This window comes from Schistocerca americana, chromosome 2 (assembly GCF_021461395.2).
Source record: "Schistocerca americana isolate TAMUIC-IGC-003095 chromosome 2, iqSchAmer2.1, whole genome shotgun sequence".
NCBI lineage: Eukaryota > Metazoa > Arthropoda > Insecta > Orthoptera > Acrididae > Schistocerca > Schistocerca americana.
In genome coordinates, this window is record NC_060120.1 from 53008118 (window position 1) to 53019336 (window position 11219).

The 11219-nt window shown below is 46.3% G+C and overlaps 1 non-coding gene across 1 annotated transcript; it reads left to right on the top strand.

The window, feature by feature from the left end:
* The first annotated feature begins 10645 nt into the window (after window positions 1-10645).
* LOC124596728 lies at window positions 10646-10752 on the top strand. The gene has a single exon (XR_006978369.1). It is a non-coding gene; the product is annotated as a U6 spliceosomal RNA (small nuclear RNA).
* The last annotated feature ends 467 nt before the right edge of the window (window positions 10753-11219 follow it).

Consider the following 11219-nt stretch of genomic DNA (forward strand, 5'->3'; position numbering starts at 1 on the left):
GACAACACTACTTCTTCAAGACTGCATGGAAATCCACTACTTCCATGTGCATTTTCTTCTACTGCTCAAACTTTGAGAAAAACACTGCTATTTTACTGTGATGAACGATCAGGACTGTCTTTATCGACTGTGAGAAAATTTTAGCTTTTGACCAACATTGTATCAATAAGTGTGTGCATTTGATTTCTTTGTTATTGTAATTATGAAAATTTTTTTTCAAATCATTATTGGCCACTGCCCAGAACAATTTGTAAAATTTTTTGTGGGGAGCATGGGGGCTATGTAAGTAGGCTGTTTATGTTTTCTTATTGGCAATGTTACGTAGCGCTCTGTATGAAAATCACTGGCTGTGCTGTGTGCAGTCTGTGGCTAGTTTGCATTGTTGTCTGCCATTGTAGTGTTGGGCAGCGGCAGCTGGATGTGAACAGCGCGTAGCGTTGCGCACTTGGAGGTGATCCGCCAGCAGTGGTGGATGTGAGGAGAGAGATGGCGGAGTTTGGAAATTTGTAAGACTGGATGTCATGATCTGTTATGTATATTATGATTTTTCAACACTATTAAGATAAATACATTGTTTGTTCTCTACTAAAATCTTTCATTTCCTAACTACGCCTATCAGTAGTTAGTGCCTTTAGTAGTTTGAATCTTTTATTTAGCTGGCAGTAGTGGCGCTCGCTGTATTGCAGTAGTTCGAGTAACGAAGATTTTTGGTGAGGTAAGTGATTTGTGAAAGGTATAGGTTAATGTTAGTCAGGGCCATTCTTTTGTAGGGATTTTTGAAAGTCAGATTGCGTTGCGCTAAACATATTGTGTGTCAGTTTAAGCACAGTCTTGTATAATTTTTCTAAGGTGACGTTTCAGAACTAGTAACAACAAAATGATAAGTGCTGTTTCTCCTTATACATTTATGTAGATTAAAACCCTTTTATATATTAAAAATGTATATATATATCAATGTACAATGGACATAAACAGATACATATGGATTTCATAACTAATATTATTGATCAATTGCCCAACTCTGCCCCTTTTTGTCACTACACGAGATAATATTAATTATGCGAGATGACTGATATCATGTACATACCAAACACTAGAAGACACTATTTTTCAAGGGTGATCTACAGTGGTGTGCAACCTCAGTGGAAATAAAAGCTACGCAATCACAGCTGTTTAGCTTTATAGCATTAATAAGCCACTGCAATTAGCAATATCACCATATATACTGCGACCGCGGGCCGGAGTGGCGAGCGGTTCTAGGCGCTGCAGTCTGGAACTGCGAGACCGCTACGGTCCCAGGTTCGAATCCTGCCTCGGGCATGGATGTGTGTGATGTCCTGACGTTAGTTAGGTTTAATTAGTTCTAAGTTCTAGGGGACTTATTACCACAGCAGTTAAGTCCCATAGTGCTCTGAGCCATTTGAACCATACTGCGTCCAGTGCGTCAGAGTGACGGTTCTCGTACACGTCTGCAACGACGGAACAACTCCAGCCAAAAAATATAAAAAAAACTCATTCAAACACTAGGACGGCAGAAAACGGTCCTCTGACTAGTATAATCTAATGCTGTCTTCTCCTCTCTGTGTTCTACAGACGAGAAATGCGAACTCCCAGCCACAAGGACGGAATTCAGATAACGTCTCAGCATGAGTATAGGCAGAAGAAGTGCTCTCAATCACTGAACGCTGCGTACTCAATTACGACTCCGTACCCGGAGGCGAAGTCCAGAATCGTATAAGTTCGCAACAGTACACTGCCTAACTGTTCTAACTATAAAATCTTTTGAGAGCAAAGACAGCTAGTCCGTCTGTACTATCAAAAGCTAATACTAAGCGACTTTCAAACACGGGGGCTCAAAACGGGAGGCCTCATTCTCTTCACCGCTGGCTTTCCAGCAAAGCTCGGCTCGCCTCCTTCGTAACTGCAGAAGGCGAATCCTATTCTCGAAACCACGGAATATTCTACCACTCTACACATTTTTCCAAACGCCGAACAACCATATTTTACTCTTTTGTCGTCCAGCATGGAAAGCTTGCGAGGAAATACCTATCCTCATTAATTAAGAATACATACAATGGTACGCTTCTCAGAGTAAAAATCCTCGGAAATAACCCAGTCTGCATGATTTCCAGGGTAATGCTTCCTCGTTCCTCTCTGCTGCGTCCAAGATTTTCAGAGTTTCTGAAGTATTATCCGGTTATCCTTCTGGCCCCGCTATAACACTAGGCGGCCACCGCTGTATTGTGGGACTGATGACCACAGATGTTAAGTCCCATAGTGCTCAGGGCCATTTTGAACCGCTGTATTGTGCTTCAGCGCTCAGCTGCCCCGACCGCCGTCTTGTCTACTTCCTGTGTTAAGCAGGACCAACACACCTGTGCACGCTTTTCCACCCAGAGCTTGCGTTCTGCCTGTCATTTCATATCCACTGGCGCTCCAGTCTCTACTAGTATCGGCAACCATTCATTACGCCGTTTTAATAATAAGGACACTCCATCACCTTTCATGCAACAAGCGTTAACAACTATTTACCAGGTGTACATGACAATGTCAGTATTCTTTAAATATTCATTTATGCAATGTACAACCTAACAAATGATACCTAATTTTGGTTGTAAATCACAGCAAAGTACGTAGATGAGTGCTTTTAAGGTGCGAAATTATAGCCACCCTACAAAGCTTTTAGTCTTGAATAGATCAACCAGTTGTGCATGTGTGTGTGTGTGTGTGTGTGTGTGTGTGTGTGTGTGTGTGTGTGTGTGTGTGTTTCTGCATGTGTGTGCATACCCTGTTTCAGTCTGGGACTCAATTTCACACTCGCATGCAAACTGTGCATTGAGAAGGAAGCGTATTAAGACTGCTAGATAGACAGCTCTCGGTATTCTAGCCGCAGAAACAATTCACAAATCACCTCTATCTACTTCAGCTTTCCACCTTTTTTTCCACGTCTTGCATTTTCCTTGTACACAGACTGATGCTGAACATGAAGTATGAGCGGTATATCACCATGAAGAAATAAATCATTTTTTATGTTTGCAGGTATATGTTGACAGTTCTGGTACAAAATGATATCTCCGCCCCACACTGCTGTAGAACACCACTAGAGGGAAGAAAACGAAGCTGCGCAGCCCATTAATAAAGTGGCATACCTTGTGGTAATTCGTTTTCGACAGCAATGATGGTGGTGTTTGTGGTGTCACCACCAGACACCACACTTGCTAGGTGGTAGCCTTTAAATCGGCCGCGGTCCGTTAGTATACGTCGGACCCGCGTGTCGCCACTATCAGTGATTGCAGACCGAGCGCCGCCACACGGCAGGTCTAGAGAGACTTCCCAGCACTCGCCCCAGTTGTACAGCCGACTTTGCTAGCGATGGTTGACTGACAAATTACGCTCTCATTTGCCGAGACGATAGCATAGCCTTCAGCTACGTCATTTGCTACGACCTAGCAAAGCGCCATTACCAGTTACTATTGATGCTGTAAAACATGTACCGTCAAGAGCGATGTTCACCAATTATGGATTAAAGTTAAGTATTCCAGCAGCTACGTACGTTTTTTGTTAGTCTCATTTCCTTGACCTGTTCCAGACCTCATGCCAGCCTGCGTGAGCTAAATCGTGTGCCTTTCGGCTTCCTCTCATAGTGGGTTGGCTCTCTTGTTATCCACAACATTTGGCGACGAGGCCAATTCGCGTTCGTAACTATACTGCCCTGATTTACTTGTGTAATGGCTTCGCCACCATCTCCAGATGCACTGTCCGAATTTTATCGCTTACAGAATCAGCAGACGCAGGCCTTACTGGATGCCCTTGGACAGCTCGTCCAGGGTCAACGTGCAATCCAAACGATGCGGCAGCCGCCGCTCCACCGCTCACGCAGCCACCACACGCAATTGCACCAACCTTTCGTCCTTTTGATGCTGCACTGGAAAGCTGGACGGAGTGGTCACGCCAATTTGGATTCCATCTCGCCGCCTACAGAATTCAAGGTAATGAGCGGCAGCCTTTTCTCCTTTCCTCCGTAGGCGTCCAAACATACCGTGTGATAGTGAAATTATTTCCCCGACGCGACGTAGCAACTCTGTCCTACAACGAAATTTTGTCTGCATTAGATGCATATTTCAAAGAATCAGTCAATGTAGTTGCAAAAAGGTATACCTTCTTTCGTACAAAACGTACGGCCGGTCAAACTAATCGGGAGTGGGTTGCAATCTTGCAAGACCTTACTAGGGATTGTGCTTTTGAGTGTCAATGTGGACTCCCTTATTCAGACACTATGGTACGTGATGCAATTGCACAGAACGTTTCTGATGTTCGTATAAGGGAACAGATTTTGAAACTAGTCAATCCCTCCCTTCAACAAGTGATGGACATATTGGATCGGCAGGACACACTTGACTTTGCTCAGGAATCATTTGAAACATCGCCACCCGTGTGTCAGGTTAACCGGCCCCCTGGGCGAGCTGCACGGAACAGTAAACAGTCCTCGCGCCTGGCCGCGCCAAAGCCGCCTGGCTCTCAGCCACATGTCCCGCGCCAGCAAGCAAATGCAGTGAAATCATGCCCGCGGTGCGCTACTAGACATTCGCGTGAGAATTTCCCGTCACGCCAGGCTATTTGCTTTTTCTGTAATAAAAAAGGATATGTTCAGAGTGTTTGCCAGAAAAAGCTCAGATCGGACACTCACGACCATTCCAGGCCCTTTGCTTCGCTCCGGAATCGGAATCGAACCAAGGATACTCCGGCTCGTGAAACTTCGCCCAAGGAAATTCATGTAGTTCATTCCACTCCACCCAGTGCCACTCTCTCTAACAGTGACTGTGTTTGTCCCACAAACAGTGTGCGTCGACATCGACGGAAATCCCGTCATGTCACAAGTGATTTTGTACCAGTGTCAGTTCATGTTGCACGAGACAGTCTCTCTTGTCGTCAGCAGGACAATAAACTTTTTGTGGACTTGGACATTAAAGGCAAAGTGATACCATTCCAGCTTGATACTGGAGCTGCAGTTTCACTGATCAATCAAGACATGTACAAACAGCTGGGCACACCTCCGTTGCGTGCTGCAAATGTTAAGCTAACTACATACTCAGGTCACGGGCTCCCTGTGTTAGGACAGTGCAGCCTTCTTGCAACATACAAGGGACAAACAAAACTTGTGTCATTGTACGTCCTTCGTTCTTCTTCTGCAGTGAACTTGTTTGGTTTCGATTTGTTTCAGTTGTTTAACTTGTCTATAGTAAATCAGGTCCTATCAGTGAACCAGACTGTGCCTTCAGACAGTGTTTCTCGTCTATGTGAAGAGTTTGCAGACATTTTTGCACCGGGCCTTGGTTGCGCTAAGAACTATAAAGCACATTTGGAACTGAAAGTAAACGCGCAACCAAAATTTTTCAGAGCGCTCAATGTTCCCCACGCATTGCGTGATGAGGTCGCAAAAACATTACACGATTTGGACTCACAAGGTGTAATTGAACGTGTGCAGGCTTCTCTCTGGGCATCACCCTTAGTAATTTTGCAAAAACCTTCTGGAAAATTCAGACTTTGTGTGGACTTCAAGGCAACAGTGAATCCACAACTAGTGACTGCAACTTTTCCTTTACCCTGCCCGGAAGATCTTTTTGACAAACTGTGCCCGGGTAAATATTTTTCGAAGTTGGACCTAGCAGATGCGTACTTGCAAATACCGATGGACGAAGCGTCCCAGCGCGTTTTGGTGGTTAACACGCATCTTGGTTTGTATCGCTTCAAACGACTGCCATTCGGGTGTGCATCCGCCCCTGCATTGTTTCAGCAATATCTACAAACTGTTTGTGCGTCGGACCCTACTGCAGCAACCTATCTGGACGATATTGTGATCTCCGGAAAGACGGAAGAACATTAGCCAATCTCAGAAAATTATTTCAGGTCTTGCGACAAAATGGTCTTCGCTTGCGGAAGGACAAATGTGTGTTTTTTGCTCGTGACTTACCCTATCTGGGACATGTACTCAATGCCCAAAGCATACATCCCAGTCCCGAGCACCTCCGTGCCATACAAGACTTGCCTTCGCCGCAGAATTTGAAGCAGCTACAGAGTGTGCTGGGAAAAATAAATTACTATAACAGATATGTGCCACATGCCTCTTCAATTTCAGCTCCGCTTCATCGCTTACGCCGTAAGGGTGTTCCGTTCGTCTGGACGACAGAATGCGAACGCGTCTTTCGCCAGTTGAAATCGGCGTTGCTTTCCAATACTTGCCTTACGCCATTCGATCGCCAGAAACTCCTTTTGTTGATGGTGGATGCATCGGATTTCGGGATCGGTGCGGTGCTTGCGCACAAAGATGGATCGCATGATCGCCCTATTGCCTTTGCGTCTAAATTGCTCTCGTCTGCGCAAAGAATTTATTCACAGATCGAGAAAGAAGCATTGGCTCTCGTCTTTGGTGTTACTAAGTTTCACGATTTCTTGTATGGTCGTCACTTTACCATCATCACAGACCACAAACCTTTGACATCGCTTTTTCATCCGAAAAAGCCTGTACCTCCACGTACAGCGCAGAAATTCATTCGCTGGTCTATTTTCCTCTCGCAGTACCGCTACGATATCTTGTATCGGTCCACTGCTAAGCACGGAAACGCCGATGTGTTGTCCCGTTTGCCTGTTGCTGAGGATAGAGCATTCGATTCCTCCGAACTTGCTTGCATGTTCATTGATTCGGAAACCGATGACGTGGTCGACTCGTTTCCGATTGATTTTCGTCGTGTAGCTACAGCCACAGCTGCCGACCCTGTCCTGGCTACTGTTCTGCGTTTCGTTGCTACTCAATGGCCCTTGTCAAAGTCACGGATCGAGGATCCGTTGGTTCGCCGATTTTTTGCTCACAAGGAGAGACTTTTTGTATGACGTGGTGTTTTGCTGTTGCGTTCAGATAATGATCAGTCCAGGGTCGTGGTCCCACGTTCGTTACAGTCCTCTGTCTTACGGCTTCTCCACCAAGGACATTGGGGTATAGTGAGAACGAAACAACTTGCTCGTCAGCACTGTACTTGGTTCGGAATCGATGCCGCGATTACGAATATGTGCTCTTCTTGCATGGCGTGTGCCGAACAACAATCAGCACCACCGCGGAAATTCTTTGCATGGCCGAAAGCCACTTCCCCTTGGCAACGCTTACACATCGATTTTGCTGGTCCATTCTGGAATGCTCGATGGTTGGTTGTGGTGGATTCATTCAGTAATTTTCCTTTTGTTGTCCGGATGTCTTCCACGACGTCATCTGCCACCATCCAAGCGTTATCTTCTATCTTTTGCATTGAAGGTCTTCCACAGACTATTGTTTCCGACAATGGCCCACAATTCATGTCCGCAGAATTTCAGTCATTCTGCAAGGTCAATGGTATTCAACATCTGACCTCCGCGCCATTTTCGCCACAGTCAAACGGTGCCGCTGAACGATTGGTCAGGACTTTCAAGTCACAGATGTTGAAGTTGAAAGTGTCGCATTCTCGGGAGGACGCGTTGTTGCTCTTTTTGTCCTCGTATCACTCTCAGCCCCGAGATGGTCGCTCGCCGGCTGAGTTGCTCCACGGTCGTCCTCATCGAACCTTGATGTCTTTGCTACCTCCGCCGCATCAGGTTCCTGTGCAGCGGCAGACACCTGCTTTTGCCCCAGGCGACGTTGTCTACTATCGCAACTATCGAGGTTCGAAGGGCGCATTCTTCGCTGCCTCGGCCGCGCTATGTATCTGGTTTTGGGGGGGCCTCTGGTGAGGTGCGTCGGCATCTCAATCGGCTGCGCCTCTGTCGTCGCACGGGTTCTGCCGCTTCCCGTCTGCTTTCAGCGACGGTGCCATCCGGTCAGCGCCCTGGGGACCCATCTACTGGCTCGCCTCATCCCCAGGTGTTACCGACGCTGCCTTCCATTTTGCCCCATGGCGACGCGCCGCCGCCTGTTCTCCCGCCGGCGACGCCCGCAGTGGACGCGTCGCTGCAACCGCCGGGCGCCTCCCTGGGTCACGCGCCGCCGATCGCTTCCCGTGACCAGCTGTCCTTCGACATGGAACTCTTGCTCGCTCCGGGCCACATGGCGTCTTCACCCGTCGGGCGCCCCGACCCGATGGAGGTCGACCCTTCGGCCCCTCCTGTCTCTCTACGGGCGCATACACCGCATGTTGGCGTGCACCCTGGAGTAGGTTTTCAGGCGTTTCCTAGCTCCCCTCGGGCCGAATGGCAGGGTGCGGGTGGCACAGCCTCGCCTGTTGTTAGGCTCCCCACCTCGTCGCTTACGTCAACATAGGGTCCTCCCCACGGCGGGCAGAAGCCTTATGCCACAACCGTACGCCGATTTGCGGGGGAGGAATGTGGTGTCACCGCCAGACACCACACTTGCTAGGTGGTAGCCTTTAAATTGGCCGCGGTCCGTTAGTATACGTCGGACCCGCGTGTCGCCACTATCAGTGATTGCAGACCGAGCGCCGCCACACGGCAGGTCTAGAGAGACTTCCTAGCACTCGCCCCAGTTGTACAGCCGACTTTGCTAGCGATGGTTCACTGACAAATTACGCTCTCATTTGCCGAGACGATAGTTAGCATAGCCTTCAGCTACGTCATTTGCTACGACCTAGCAAAGCGCCATTACCAGTTACTATTGATGCTGTAAAACATGTACCGTCAAGAGCGATGTTCACCAATTATGGATTAAAGTTAAGTATTCCAGCAGCTACGTACGTTTTTTGTTAGTCTCATTTCCTTGACCTGTTCCAGACCTCACGCCAGCCTGCGTGAGCTAAATCGTGTGCCTTTCGGCTTTCTCTCATAGTGGGTTGGCTCTCTTGCCAATCCACAACAGTGTTGATGGTGGTAAGACCTCTCAACAGCGACGTAATCGGCGCCCGTACTCAACTAACGGAAGACAGATGTGGTTTTGTTTTGCGAAATTTGTGCACCAGATGGTAAAATACAGTGTGTCCCTCACAAAAACAGTACCGTTAATTATCTCTAGTCGAACTGCATGTAAAGTGAAAACCTGTCTCGAAGGTTGGTGTAACTCGCACATCATGTCATCGTGTACTAAAAGATATGCAATTAAAAGCCTATCGTGTAAGTGTGGCGCAAGAGTTGGAATTTGAGGGTCAGGAAAAGAAGAGTTCATTATTGTGACTGGCTGTTAACGCCAACTGCTAACGGTTACTTCGACCCCAATCTTTACTTTATGTCAAATAAGGCCTGGTTTAATTTTTCAGTTTATGTAAACTCCAGAATTGGAGATACTGGTCGCAGGACAACCCACATATTCTGCATGAAGAACCTCTCCACCTACAGGAAGTAGATGGTGTGCCTTGTCCGGCATGCGCATTATTGACTGCATATTTTTCAATCACCCTTAAACAGTGCCAGATATCTAGAGATCTTCGACTCTTTCTATGCACAATTAACAAATGCAGAGAAACTCTGCGTTCAGTGAAGACAGACCTGTCAGCAGAGGCCTCTGGGCCTGAGGTCCCCGGACTTCACACTGCGTGATTTTTATTTATGGGGCACACTATAAAGCAAAGTGTATGCTCACAATTCTCACACAATAAACGATCTCAAACAAAATATTACTAGACAAATTAACAACATCAGGCCTGCAGAATTACAGCGCGTTGCTGCTAACGTCATCACACGAAGTCAGCAATACCTGGATGTCCATGGCCACCACTTTCACCATCTCTTATAAACAAGTAACTACATGTCTTTTATCGATACTATTGTTTATTACTTTTTAGTTAGTTCATTGTTCCATGAATCTCGCGTGTGAGGCGTACTGGTTTTATGAGGGACCTCAGCCACTCCGAGACGCTCTCTCTCTCTCACACACAGCAACAGCAATATCGCAACAGCTGCTACAATCCCACTGCTGCCGAAAACGATTTGCCGCCAGTCACGGAACTTTGTCAGTGAGCTGCACGGTTTCGTTTAGGTTCCTCCAGCGGCGATCTGCTATGTTGTGGGCCGGACACTTCAGTGTGTACCAGTCCTTCAGGCAAGTACCCGCATACATACGATAAATTAATTATGTAACTATATTTTTATAGGCGATAATTATAACTTTCTGATTACCGCTCGCAATATTATCCGACATTTATCAGGATAAGTCTGAAGATTCACTTAAGGAGACGTACATAGATTCATAGTATTTTGTTTTACTTTGAGGAAGAAGTAGTGGTAACACTGGAAGTGCTAAATTTCATGTCATAACTTGCTGATCATCGGGCCTTGACCGTTTACTTATTCAGCTCAGTCTTATATTAAACATGAAAAGGAATGAAATAAGTTTATATGGTAACAAAAAACTTAGTTTGCTTACATCAGTTTCGAAGTACACGCTCAGAATACAAATAATAAAGCGAATGTTTTTAAGATGTAGTTAACCGCTTGGTCAATATTACTCCAAGTGTTGAAGGGTTATACTTTACAAGTCACCTACTCTTACCTCCATCCACACTCGTAGCCACCAAATGTTATCAGGACTGGTATTTCTTTCTGTAAGTGCTTTCGGGCCGTGCCCATTCAGTCATCTCAACAGTAAAATGCCAATTATGACGGTACGAACGTAAGAACGACGCAACACCCAGTCCCCAAGCGGAGAAAACCTCCGACCCGGCTGCAGATCGAACGCCTACTCGCTTCGGCAGTACATATACTAAAATTGGAACGATACAGAGAAGATTAGCATTGCCCCTGCACAAGGATGACACGCAAAATCGTGAAGCGTTCCACATTTTTGCCGGCACGGTAGCTCAGCGTGTTCCGGTCAGAGGGGTGCGTGCTCTCTGTAATAAAAAAAACTGAGTCAAGGAAACAACGATCAATTTGAACGGATGTCTTGTGACGTCCGCTCCTCGCCTTCTATGAATCAGCCTAGCGACTTCTTTGACTGTCAGTTTGAACCCAAGATTTATTGTGGATAAGTGAGCTCGTCTTCAGAATTTTAAAGAGGAACACCGGACAAGTCTCTGTTGTTGAAAAAAAGGTCTCAAAATGATGTAACATTTCTCTGAAAAGATCATTTTTTTTGCCATTTCTGTGAAATGGAAAATCGTTCTTGAAAAAAAAACCCTTTTTGTTGATCCTTTGGTATGCTAATACAGCCAGCTGAGACTTACAGCGCCGCCATTTCCACAGATTGCTACTTTATTTAAAACGCAAAGGTCATACATATTAATAATAACAATATTAATAATAACAATATT